Raw genomic sequence first — 14,555 nt, 5'->3', positions numbered from 1 at the left:
GAAAATTAAAAGACAATTCTCTAGTCGCCAATCCAGTGTGGAAGCAAAAGCAAGTGTCCATGCTGGGTTCCTCCTCCCATGTGGCATTGTCATGGTGGGAGCGCGAGGTGAACGGCACACAAACAGTCTTTTAACTACCCCCATGGCTTTGCGTTCCTTCCTTCACTGTCGTTTTTGAAGGGAGAAAAAAGAGGGGGTAAAAAAAAGAGTTCCTTTCACCGCATCTGGCCTTTTCTGCCACCTGACTCGCTCAAGAGATTTGCTTTTATCTTAAAAGGTCGTTTCATTCAAGCGGGCAACAAACAGAAGTGAATATAACTGTCCCCCCGATCTTTTTTCCCCCCATGCAGAATTCATGCTTGAGTTGCCTCGGATAAAGCAGGCCTCTGCCATCCGAGGAGAAGGGACTCAGAACTCTACAGGGCTCTATAGAAAACACTCGCTGTATCATACAGTTCCCCCTCTTTTACAACTGAACATTTCCATTTAATGACACCCTACATATTAACCCTGGTCAGCATCCAATTACTGAGAAGAAGTGAATTATCTGCATGACCATGCAATCTGAGGCGAGGTGAGCCTTTTTTTTCTCTTCTTCTTCATTAATCCAGCTTTCATTAAAGACCAAGAGCCTGTGGTTTATTTCGAATCCATTAACTCGTTAAAACCGGGAAAGCGTCTGTATCATTTTAGATTTTAGCCACTTAAATATATATAGCAACATATATTTTTCAGAAAAACTCTTGTGATTTAGATTTAGAACAGTGGTGTTCAAAAATAGCAGATATACAAGCTCACAAACGATGCATCACTTCAAACCACGCTGCGGGTGTTTAGGGAAAAAAAATACAAAAATATGAATTACTTTTTTAACACATAATGACCAGCTCTTCTGGGGGTCTTAAACTTAACCCTGGCACAAAACATTAGACTGTGTTGCATTATATAGGTTAAAAAGGTTTGAGAATTACTGATTTAGAAGGCATTTATTGTAGAATGGGCCTCAGGTCTTCATGGGTTAACTCTGAATGCAGGTGATTCTCACATAACCCCCTGTTTTTCTTATTTGTATTGTTTCGTTTTGTTTTTTGTCAAACAGGACCACCGAGATTCCCAGTCAGGGGGGCTGCTGTCGTACGAGTATAGAGTGACACATAACAACTGATTTGATGAGCTCTCCTCTCGGTGGCCAAACTAACTGGCTGGGTGAACGGCCATGACGCTGCATTCATATTTAATTATGGCCTGCTAACCCTTCTCTCTCAGCTCAGGTAACATTATACAGCATGCAGCACAGCACCGTAGAGCTGCTACCAGTGGTGACAAGTAACTAAGTAAATTTACTTAAAGCCGCTATAAGCACTACATGTCAAATTTTGAATTACCTTTTTTCTTTTTCTTTTTTTTTGTCGCCAATTCAGACAGCCTGCAGCAATGGGTAGAACGCTACCAAAACATTTTTGTCTCTGTGACACATCTAGGGGCAACAATCTGCATTCAAAGATGTTCCTAGAAGCGTCATTGGTCGAAAGAAATCTGGTCGAAAACCAATCAGGAAGTAGGCAGGTAAATCGACCAATGACAAAGCTTCTAGGAAAATCTTTGAATGCAGATTGCGGCCCCTAGATGTGTCACAGAGACTACATTTATTTTTGGTTTTAGCCACTGCTGGCTGTCTGAATAAAAAAAAAGGAAAAAAAAGGTCTACATTTCGACATATTGTCAAAATGTTGCAGCTTTTAGCAGCTTTAAGTACTGTCCTGAATTAAGTAAAATTTTGAGGTATTTTTCATTTGACTTTATTTCCAATAATTTTGCTATGCTACATCTCAGAGGCAATTATTGTACTTTTACTCCACTACATTTATTTGAAAACTTTAGTCACTAGATTTGGATTATTATTACAATACATTCATCACTTCAGCCCTACAGTATGCATTTTGGCCATTTGGAAATAGACGATCTACAAGCTCACACTGTGTCGCAGTGAGCTTGTTGTATTGTGAACTTGTAGATCTGCAAAAAATTATTATACATTTGAAAACTTTAAATGGGGTTAAATGGAACTGCATAATGAGTACTTTCTACTTTTGGTACTTTAAGTACATTTTGAGACCAATACCTTTGTATTTTTAATTCCAGACTTTTACTTGTAACAGAGTATTTCTACATTATTGATACTTTTACTTCAGTAAAAAATGTTAGTACTTTTTCCACCACTGTCTGCTACTGTATACCATAACAGAAAATAATTATTACAAAAGGAAGTTAAAAAAGGTCAACTTGGATATAACAAAAGAAAAGTACTGCACACAGTAAAACTGTATTTGAGTATTTGTTTTAACTCTGACATTCTACAAACTTAACCAAATTGACTCGTATGGGTCCATTATTTGGTTACATTCGTAGAATATCAAGTGTTACAAATGGATAAATGAACACAGAGGATTTGACACTGTAGTACACACGTGGAAAGACTATGTGATAAATGTGTACACCTTGTAGCATGAGATTTCACTTTAATGGCATGTAAGAAAACCGCCAGTTTCTGTGTATCAAAGTATCAAATGTGGGCCAGGGGTGCACAGTCAGCATCAGGCTAACAGGTGTTGGATGCATGTGCATGAAGTTGTGTGCACGTGCCTCAGTGGTAATACTGTATGCCTGTGTGTGTGTGTGTGTGTGTGTGTGTGTGTGTGTGTGTGTGTGTGTGTGTGTGTGTGTGTGTGTGTGTGTGTGTGTGTGTGTGTGTGTGTGTGTGTGTGTGTGTTCAATCATGTGCAAAGTACATACTGTACATGCGTACATACATGCGCATGAATGATGCTTGTGAGTGTGTGCATGCACATTTGTGCACACACTCACTCTGTATGCTTGAATGTACCAGTGTAGGACTGTAATTTCTGAGGGTACATTTTGTCTATAATGTTACTAAACACACCAGAGCCAAACCTTTAGGGTAGGTTTAGGCCAGTCACAATTACTACATCATTATATTTGAGATAATCGCAATCATATCAACAATAGTGCAAATAGGAGATTGTAGATCACCTCATCAAACCCTGGATAGCCTTACATGGAGAAGACTGGATCGTCACCTAGATCTGCATATATGGAGCTGGCCAGCAACTCTACATCTGACCTCAAGGACAACAGATTAATAGTTTAACTCCTGCTTCTTAACTGTGCCGTATTAAGAAGCTCTGTTGTTTCAGCGTAACGTCGCCCTTTAGGACGAGGTCGCTTCTCGCCCTCAGTGCGTCTTACTGGTGACAAGTAATCGTCATCAAGTAATAATAGTGGCAGCCCTATGTACAGTATAGGCCCACAGATAACGTAGGTATCACCGTTAGGCCTGTATTAATTTCTCCAGGGCAGGCTGCCAGTCAGTCTGCCGACATGGCATGTTGTATGTAGCTCTGTGTCACTTCATGGAGCAGTTTAAAACGTATGCTATTAATTAGTCGACATCTGCAACAACTCCCGTTTCATGGATTAACGACCTAATCGTGTCACTTCCTTGTCACACTTCCTTGTTCCCGTTGAAGGCGAGTATTGCTGTTGACAGATTGCATAGCTACAGTAGCAGATGATTTAAAATGGTTGGACAGTAGTTTCACCAGTGGTAGAAAAAGTACCCAAAGTAAAAGTATCTATAGTGCAATACTGTTAAAAGTAAAAGTCTGCAATTAAAAATTTACGTATTGCTATCAAAATGTACTTGAATTAAAGTAACTCAAGCTGAAAGTATACTCAATATGCAGAATGTTGCATTTCACAGGTTTCAAATGTATAAAATGTAAAAAAGAATATATATTTTGAAAATAGCAATCATGCCACGACGTGTTGTGAGCTAGTAGATCAGTTATTTTCAAATAGCCAAAGTTTATATAGGGCCGAAGTGGTTGATGTAATGTATGTATGTGTATGTTGTAATAATAATCAAAATCTACTATTATATCTAAGTAAAGGCCCAACAGTCAGTTTAAATCGGCTGTCACACTAACCGGTTGATCTCTGACTAGGGATCTCAGACACTGCAAGAGTTCACCAAGATGTGATCCAGACCCCATACAATATAGGCTACAATTGTTTCAATTCATTTTGACGTCTCACATAGGATCCCATGATACATGCGCGTGACACAGGACGTCTCTCTCTCTCTCTCTCTCTCTCTCTCTCTCTCTCTCCCCCCCTCCCTCTCTCTCTCCCTCTCTCTGCACACACACACAGGAATACATAGGGTGAAATAGAGCGAGACAGGAGTCAGGGCGCTAATCTTGATCTTCATTAAATAATTCTGTTTCTCTGCGTCTCTCTTCTTATGTGCACACACACACACACGCGCGCTGGAGCGTAGATTCCGATGCGGTTTTGTCAACATCAATATTATACCCCTGACAGACAGACATTCTGTCTTCACAGCCACAGCTGTCCTGTGCTTTCATGGTCTGTAATACCGACCTTCTCGGGGTGTGGTCGCAACCCTGTTCATACTGTACTGGAAACTATGCAAGGCACCAACCTACACATCGGGAGCAATTAGGGGACACCAAGTCTTGCTCAAGGACACTTCGACACTAACTCTATATAATATTTTGACACACCTCTCACTTATCTTATGTGACAATATAAACAATATAAAGACTGTTGAATGTCACAGAGTAGCAAATGTTTCATGAGTGACACGCGACACCGGTTCCTGACACCCAGCTAGCAAAACAAAGACAAAATTGACAGCGAAAAATATGGAGCATGGCCTATTATAAAGAGACGAGCGATCAAATTAACTAGGGACTATAAATAACTAATGAATTTAATTGACTCCCCATGTAAGTGATGCAACTCAAGCATGTGTAGCATCATATAAGCGAAGATCTTGTCTTCCACCGATAAATAAAACCAGCATCGTATATCTGGTTTGAATGACGTTCGCACCAGAAATGAATTGTTTCAGAGCTCGCTTGGAACAACTCTTGAGTGTGACGAGCGATGCCAGATTTTTGGGTCTGATGCCAGTCCTGATTTTGGAGAGTCTTCGAACACTGACTGCACCAACGTTTATCAATGTGAACTAATTCAGATGGAATATGAAAAGAAATATAATGAAATTAATGTCATAAGAATACACAAATGTATTACATATAACTTTGCAAGTGCTTTTATTTTTATGAATTAATTTATTTTTAACATAAATAAGGCTCTTATGTGTGGGACTGTTTGAAATTGTGACCACTTAAATACAGGCCTTTTTGGGTACAGAGCCTGCTTTTAAATTGTGTTGACCTATATTTTGTCTAAAACAAAGTAAACAAAATCTATAATGACATGCCCAAAATAGGGACACCCCTAAAAGTGGTTCAAGTCACATATTAGACCTATGGTATACATAGGGTTGAGCTCCATCTGAGATCACCTCAGGTCGCAGTTAGTTTGCTCTGCACCAGGGTCCGGCCAGTGTAAACGCTCCAGGATTCCGTTTAACTCAAGCAAAGGGCTGGTGTAAAAGTGCATAAATAAGGGCAAGATTAGTTGAAACGGTTTAGTATCTTCCTGAAAGAAATCTTAAACTCTATACTCACGACCCAAGAACACCCATGTTCCCTGCATGCCCCAATGAGGGGCCTTTAAAATCATCTGTGTCGGTGCAAATGGCACTTACTACTACTACTTATTTTACTTTGCCTCTGTGTAAATCCTATCATGCCATGCTTGTGACTGACAGCTGCCATGAGTCATGGCAGATAAAAGACATGCTCCATGCAACATTAATGAGTGAGTCTCATACACTGGTGTACCTGTGCTCTTCAATCTGCACAGGACACAGCCATCATCATCATCATCAAAGTAGATAGCCATGTCATGGATACAACAATCTAATGTGTGTGTGTGTGTGTGTGTGTGTGTGTGTGTGTGTGTGTGTGTGTGTGTGTGTGTGTGTGTGTGTGTGTGTGTGTGTGTGTGTGTGTTTGCGCGTGTGCTTGCGCGTGTTAGTAGTGTAAAGTACAATGTTGCGGTACATTTATTTTACTGGAGTATTTTCACTTTGATATTTTCACTTCTACTCCACCACATATCGGAGGCAAATATTGGACTTAAACACTTCTACAATTATTAAAAAAAATTAGTTACTAGTTACTTTGTGAAACATTTAACCACTTCAGCCATACAAGCTGAAGTTATTTTCAAATGATTTTTATAATATTATGTAGAAATATGAAATGGGATATTATGCAGAATGATATTTTGACACCAATACTTTTGTACATAGATTTATATTACCAGACTTTTACTTGTAACAGTATTTCTACATGGTGGAATTGATACTTTTACTCAAGTAAAAATGTGAGTACTTCTTCCAGCACTGCACGCACGCACTAGGTCGCACGCACAGACATGCTTGCATACACTCTCTCTCTCTCTCTCCATCTCCTGCACACACTCTATATAACAAAGACCGCCATCGGTATTGACTGTATGACACAGATATCAGATACTAATACCAGTGAGTACACACACACACACACACACACACACACACACACACACACACACAGTCGTCCCTTGCCGTTTACGTGGCGGCTGGCGCCTGTCACTCAGTCAAAGGGGTCCTGGAATATGCAGCGGAGCCATCGACAGGCGTCCCTGTCGATGCCTGACAAACCTCCAGGCACCAGGCTGTAATTGGAACGGCTGGCCTAATCCTCAGATCAAGACGGACTCATTGACAAGCTAAGCGGGCAGCGGTCCCAGCAGTGCCTTATTAGTGGAAGCTGGCATCTGCACTGGGAGGGAACGCTGATGTCATCACTCTAAGCCTAAAGACACGCTCTGGCCCATGCAGCACAACAGTACATCGCTGCTGTCTGGCAGAAACCTCCTATCTCCATATTTTAACTTTCTGTGGGGGAGGGCGAATAGTCCTGTGCACTTTAGGTGACACTTCTGATCGGCTTGGTGCTGGGAGGGAATTACCCTCTGTGCTACAGCACAGAGAAAGTGAAACATCAGCCATGGGACTTTAACCCATCAGGACAAGTCTCCACTCTATAGACAGTACAGTCCACGGGAGAAATCACTTCGTACTAACAGTCTGCATCACTCCCTGCAGACAGCCAGATAAACTCTCTTGCGCGACTCTTCTTTAAAATTGCCCCCCCATGTCCCTTCCCCTCACATCCCAGATGGGTAATCTGCTCTGTACTGGAGGGACGCATGTAGCAGAGGCCCACTCTGACACCTTCTTGGCAGGACCACAGAGCCTGGCTCCAAATCCCATTTTCGAAAGCCAAGACGCACGGACCCTCGGCACAGTGTGTTCATTGGTTGCCCTCTTCTCGCTTGAGAGCCTGGGAGCTCCTGTCACCCAGAATATCAGGGGAGCCAGTGTGAAGGGAGACACAATACGCCCGATCTATACTTGGTGGCGCATCGTACCATGTACCCAAAATAGCCGATCTACAAGCTTGCGAAGTAGTGGACCCTTGTAGATCTTTAACTCTTGAGAGTAAAAATAACCCATAAGGGTCCATTTGGTAAGATGCTTGTTAAACATCTGCATTACTTAATTTACAAGACGTCTACACAATTAGAGAATGTAAAATAATGTGATCAACATTTGCCCTTTATCTCTCCTATGGTACCACATCAATACAGCATGGAATTGTAGACAAAATGATAACAAAATAATCTTAAATCTGATCAAATGGTGGTCCGTAAATAAAATGCTGAATAAATAATGGATCTTGATATGAAAAAGGTTGAAAACCACTGCCTTAGATCTCAACATAAGGCATCACAGCTGAATGAGTGCAGTGCCACCAGTTCTTCGAAAGAAAGAAAAAGGAAGGAATGTAGATTATACAGCCTTATGGAACTATTGAGTTTCAAATCATGAACTGCCGGTAACCCAGAGATGGACTGGTAACTCAATATTGTAATTAGTCAACTCAACTGCAATTCATTTCAAAGCAAACAAAAAGTGTGCTTTCATTTCACTATGCAAAGCACTGAGCGAGAATTTGTGATGCATCATCTTCCTCATGCAAAGTATGACAACTATGATATAAAGTTTGTACATTTCTGTCTGTGCATGCATGTGGGAGTAGGGCTTTAAGCAACTAGTCCACTATTCAACTAGTCGACTAGTAAATCCACTAGTTGACCTTGTTGAGACTAGTTGATAAGGGAAAAAAGGGTGTTTTTTTCCTGTTTTTTGTAGGCCTCAAGATCAGCTAGAATAGATTATAGTTATAGTCACCAATGTACAGTTTTTAAATGTACAAATATTATTTTAACATAATAGGTAGGTTAAACAACTAGTCGACTAGTAAACTAGTCAACTAGTAAAATCACTAGAAGTGAAGCCCTATGTGGGAATGCACGTGAGTGCACGTGAGTCAGGCGAAAGGTTTCAAAGATTTTCAAGAATTGTCTCAACTTTTCTAAAAAGATCAAATAAATAAATTCTACAAGCTCACAATACGTAACGATGCAGCGTGGGTTGTGGGTTTGTAGATCCAAAGTGCGAAACAGGGTTTAAGTGGTTCATTTAACTTCAAATACAGTACAAATGGAACCAACCCCCCCCCCCCCCCCAAAAAAAAAAACACAAAACAAAAGAACACCCGAGTATTTCACGGTGTATCCATGCATGATTGTGCATGTGTGTGTATGTGTGTGTGTGTGCGCGTGTGTGTTGTGTAGATTCTGGCTTTTGTAAAGGCACCAGGAAGCGGGGGCCGTCCACCCAGGCATGCCTGTGCAGTGTAACCAAGGCTGACTGGCCGACCCCGGCCTGTTTCAGGCTGTTTAGCACAAGATGAAGGAGCTTTTTCATCCACACAGGAACAGGAGGTATCGCCTTCCCCTCAGCGGCAGCGCTCATTCAGGCCAGACACAATGCGTTATTATTGGTTTTGAATTGAAATGTTAATTTTTGGGACCCGGGCAACTTTGGGGAGCCGAGAGCTTTTTTGCCATGCTCATTTCTCATTTTTCACTCTTGCCGAGGGTTCTGTGCCATCGCCAAAGTTAACTTAACCCTCAGCCTTCCGACTTATTACACCACCTTCACAGCACAGATGGAGACCCTGCAGAGAGCTAGACCCGCATTTACAAATATGACTATGTCATATGTTTGTCTACATGCACTACAGAAGCATAGTCTGCCTCATTATATTTCTGCTTCGACCAAACCTCATCTATATTTGACATTGTATAGTTGACATTGCGTCCTCTTGTTATCGGCCCTTGTTTCCCTCATTCATTCTCTATTCTTTTAGACTCATGTATCTTTACTTGAAAGTGCAAAACATTGGGAGGATGTACCAAAAAAACTTTTCCCCACTCTTTACACCTGTAAGCTTGTGATGTGACACTAAAGCTGCAGTTGACTGGGAACAGATGCAAAGGATGGGGGGCTTCAGGGAAGGGGGCTTGGGGGGGTAGTTGCAGGAGGTGAAGGTTAGGAAGTGTAGGTGAAGACCAGTGGGGGCGAGGGGGGCCATGAGACTCTGATCCACAACCGCTGAGGAGTCACTATTGATCTCGAAAAGACCACTCTGGAAGAGACAGGCTCTTCCACGGATAGCTGGTGCGGTGCAGTGTGTGGTCGGCAGGTCAGCACTATATGCCGCTGTGTGCAGCCCTCGGAGAAATTAGTGCATCAGCAAGCAGCCAGATCTATATGACGGGAATTAAACAGCATAATCAAATTGTTTGCGCAACCATTTAGCATCTCATTCCCCTCCTGTCTGCCTGCGGGCCAAACTGACCACTGGAGACCGGCCCATCCACCGCAGCAACGAAAGTAAGGCAATAACTAACAGCGATTAGAGGAATATTGATGGCCCATGACACGCCGCATCCTGAAAAATGCTATTTGGTCAAGTAGCTGCAATAATTAAGTATATGAGGGTCAGTCAATTTTATCCGCTGCTTTTTATTTGGATCGATTATTTAGTAAACAAGCCAGGGCCTCAGAGAGCATTATTGCTGAGTTGGAGGCGATGATTTCATACTTGCGAGGTGGCTCGGGCCCAAGGCACTCTGGAGCTGTGTTTCATGGCAAAGCAGAACAGCGGAACGCAACAGCAGTGGTCGATTGTTGCAAACATCAATGACACGAGGGAGATGTGGAAACATTTTGTATTTGGATGACATGGTTAAGACCAAATGACACGAGACATTGTTTCTGGGGCAGAACGAAGCACACATAACACAACAGCATGCGGTTTTGTTGCCATTTCATTTCACGACTTGCACTGAAAGGTTGCATAATATTATTGGTTAGTAAGTATTGGTTATTTTTAGGTGAGTTTCATGACCCTTGGACCACTGAACCCCCATTAAACACACCACCGTCTAATGTCCAACACACTGGACATAATGACCAAATAAGTGTTTGTGGTTTCCATACGACGACGATCTTGCCAACGTTAGTTCGGAGAGGGAAAAGAGCTAATGAGTTTTGACTGTGTAAAAAAACATGGTGCATGTAATGTGATGCAGTAGTTAGAAATAAACCAGCCCATTTTAGAGGCTTCTCTCTCTCTGACCTGATTGATTAAACATTAACTGGCTGATCTGGGATATTTCCTATTAATCACAGGTGTAGACTTAACTGACCATGAGGTCGCCAGACACAAACTCTCACACGTTTTTCGCACGGCAAACACGCACAACACACACACACGCACACACACACACACACAAACTCTCACACGTTTTTCACACACACGCACGCGAGTGCACACACACACACACACACACACACACACAAAAGAATGCAGTCGTAGTAAAACAAAGGTAGACAATGAATGAGTGAGTCTGAACCTGGGACCCTCCTTAATCCATTAAGACCTGAGGCAGATTGTACAAATGTCTTATGTTGCTATATGAGACTATATGAGGCCTACAGCACAGCACTCAGTCACACTCAGAGTGTCAGCCTTTAGGAAATAAAATCCCTAACCCAGTAAACATGTTTAGCACTATAGTACACTGAGCTATTATATACTGTATAGAACACACACACCTATCTCCATATCAAACGGCGCATTGTGGGAATTGCCATGACCTCATGCCTTTCTTATCTTCAGTTCGATTACACATTTCACAGAGGAAGACATTTCCTCTTGCCCACCGCGAGATGTCCAGCGAGGAAACCAACCATGGAAACAACATGAGCAGTGAGTGCTTAAAGAGCGCTCGCTCGCGCACACACACACACACACACACACACACACACACACACTGTAGGGGTCTTAAACAGGGGGTCCGGGACCCCCTGTTAGTACTCATCAGAGTTAGTACTCACAAGTTACTGCTCGCAGCGTAAACTCGCGTCACCAGGCTTTTCACCTCGGAGGAAAGCCTGGTCTGTGTTCCAAAATCGCTGTGTGAACCAGTCTGGAGCGGATGGTAATGTTGTAGTCTTGTTTTGTAGTCATCAGGCAGGAAACCACAAGGCGGAATAAGAATTCCGCCATTCATAGTACTGATTCCGTCTTGTGGTTTCCTGCCAGATGACTACAACATGACGGAAGTTACCATCCGCTCCCGACTGGATCATAAACTCGAAAAGGAATGCTACCCCAGGCTACTCGGTGGGCTTATAGATTGGATATTTTCAGCAAAGAGGTTTGGTTTAGAGGGGGAAAAAAATAGACCAAGAACAGAGTGAAATGTCAAGTATTGACACCGGTTTAAGTGGTTAAATGTCTGAAAATACACATAAAAATAAATCCAACATCGATAGTGCTGTCAAACAAGTCTATGAAGCCATCTATGAAAAAGTTTCATCTGCAACACAATTGTATACTGTATGTAGTGGGTGTAGTAGTGTAAGTTCACAACCAACCAAAGAATAGTAAGAAGAAACAACCATGGCTTTTTCTTGTCCAAACACTTGCTTGTACAGTAATACAAAATAAACGTTTAAAGAAGCATTAAGTGGGTGGAATTTATATTGATATGAACCTGAACTACTTGTCATATCTTGTCTTTGTACTTATCTTTGTAGTAACATCCAAATTAAACCTTTTGTCAAATCAAAATGTTCCCACAGTCAAGGACATGGAGGCACAACGTACAGTACCAGAGTCCAATAACTCCACTGAATATTCATGCAAATGTCGCCGGCCATGCATGGCTTTGATCTAAGCAATTGATGTGGGTGGCCGGTATCTTTTATTATAGCAGTCATCAAGTTAAGTCTGACAGGGGCCCTAAAAACCTTCCTTTGAAACAGCTACATTTTTCTCACTGTAACCCTGGGTGACTTGTTTTTTGTTGTTAGTTTTTCATTCTAAGTGCCAGAACAGGCTTTTATGAGAAAATGACAAATCAAATATCCTTTCAACCGTTCCCCCTGATGAATAATGTAACTAATGTTACACAGAGGGCTGGACGAGAGCATTATACCTTTAAAATAATAAATAAATAAAAACCTTTGACAGCTCCGGGGTTGTCCTCGCACATCAGCTGTCATCATGTGATGTGGGTGGCAGTACCAGTGGCTATGGGGGGGTGGTAGGGTGGGTGTGTGTGTGTGGGGCTTACAGCAGCACACAGGTGCCCTTTTCACTCCCAGGCCAAAAATGACAAATTCAATAAACTCACAGCATCTCTCCAGTGCACCTATGGATTCTAACACACCTGACAAGGGGGGGGGGGTGATGGGCTCCTTCCTAGTTCACACTGACACCGCATCTAGACGCTCAATATCAATATCTCCATCTGAAGGCCACCGCAGTGGAATATCTTACTGCCCCACTGGCGCTGCTTTGCCACTGTGAGAAACAGGAAGAATATGTGACAGGGGCTGTGGGACTTAAGGTTAGATTGTGATGGGGGAAATTGAATCTGCAAGATGACATTAACAGAGAGTGTCCACAGGCCTGTGTGTGTCTAAGCCCCCGGTGCAGACAGTGCTGGCTAGGGTTACCAGCCCGTAATTCTGATGGTGAAAGGGACACAATCAGCCTACTTAATCTCGAAGCTGGTCTCTTAAACGAGGGAAAGACGATCTGTCTCCATTCTACTGTACACAACAAGGGGGACGTGGGATTCATCGAGAAATGGAAATGCTCGTTTAATTAAAACTTCTGTGCCAGGCCATGAGGAACACCCTTGACTGCATCCCTCCTTTAAGACAAAAAAAAGAAGCTGCTTGTACCCTGACAAAAGCCCTAGTCTCATAAACCTATCTGGGCCTGAAAGAACAAACCCTAGACGCCAAATTTTAAAGAATTAGCATCACAATGACGTAAATGTCTCCCTTGCAGTAAAAAAAGACCCTACAATTTCGGTGGTGATGATAAACCAGGAGACACAAGACAGCAGGGGCACTGTGCGTAAGACAAGCCCTTACTGTACATTCATTAGCATCCCTGAAGGATCCTATTTGACGACGGGGGGGGGGACAGAGCATTGTGGCCGTTCTGCAAGCATGAGTGCCTTATTAAAGAATAGCCAGGGAGCCTCGAGTCTGGTTTGCCGGGCCCACGAGGAGTCTACATTCGGGCTCCCACCTGTTTGTCTGGCTACTCCTTTGACTCAATAGGTCATGAAATGCAATATGGGACTGCGCCCCTCTTTCTCACCACACAAAAGGCAAGGAGCGGATGAACTGCAAGATAAATGGCCTTGACGTTTCGATAGTCTCCAGATCACTGTGCCATAAAAATAAACCATGTAAAGAAGACTACAGTATCTCCAAAGCCCTCATAAGACCAAAGCACAACTTAACAGAACAGAACAGACAGAAGCAACAAAAAGAAATGTGTTGGGTTTAGGATGGATGGATATTTCCTAGAAGACTTTGATTGCTCGTCTGTGATAGCTGTGAGAGTCCACAGGCCCAAAGAAATCCGCTTCATGTTTGTACTCACAATCTAGAGGTCTTGTCTTCCATACAGCTGTGTACACGCCGCAGACGCTCTCCATTTTCCACAGGAAACGCTGCGATGAGAACCACGGGTCGGGGAGACATGCGTGTTGCTGAGAGGCAGAGAATGCAAAAGGAGGGTGAGGTTTAGATGCAATGAAAAAGCAACAACTGCAGAGTTTAACAACTAATGCTTATCAAATGCTGAAGAGAAAAGGGGTGTTTCATCAAGAGACGGAAATGAGTAAAGCTTGCATGATGGAATTCTTGTTCACACATGAGGGAGAGATATTTACAAACCAAATGAATGTAGCAGATATTTTAGATTAGCTTGTATTTTCTCCCAGTGAGTTACAGTTTAAAACAATGAGTTCAACACAGGAAAAAGCTTCACGATTGAAAACTTCAGCATCAACATCCCGCAGAAAAAATGTCTGGAAATTGAATGTATTTAATACAATTATTCTGATGCTGATTTAGCCGGCGGAACTGTGCGGACTGCTATTCCTAAAGTAACCCAAGTAAATGATGCTTAAACGGTTAAACCTAACCTTAACCTCAGTAAAACTATGCCTAAACCTAACCCTATACCTAAACTTAACCCCAGTAAAACTATGCCTAACCCTAAACTTATTTCTAACCTTATTCTCAGTCAAACAAAATA

This window comes from Protomyctophum bolini (genome assembly GCF_963924005.1).
Source record: "Protomyctophum bolini genome assembly, chromosome: 1".
Taxonomy (NCBI): Eukaryota; Metazoa; Chordata; class Actinopteri; order Myctophiformes; family Myctophidae; genus Protomyctophum; species Protomyctophum bolini.
Note: the sequence above shows the minus strand (reverse complement) of the source record.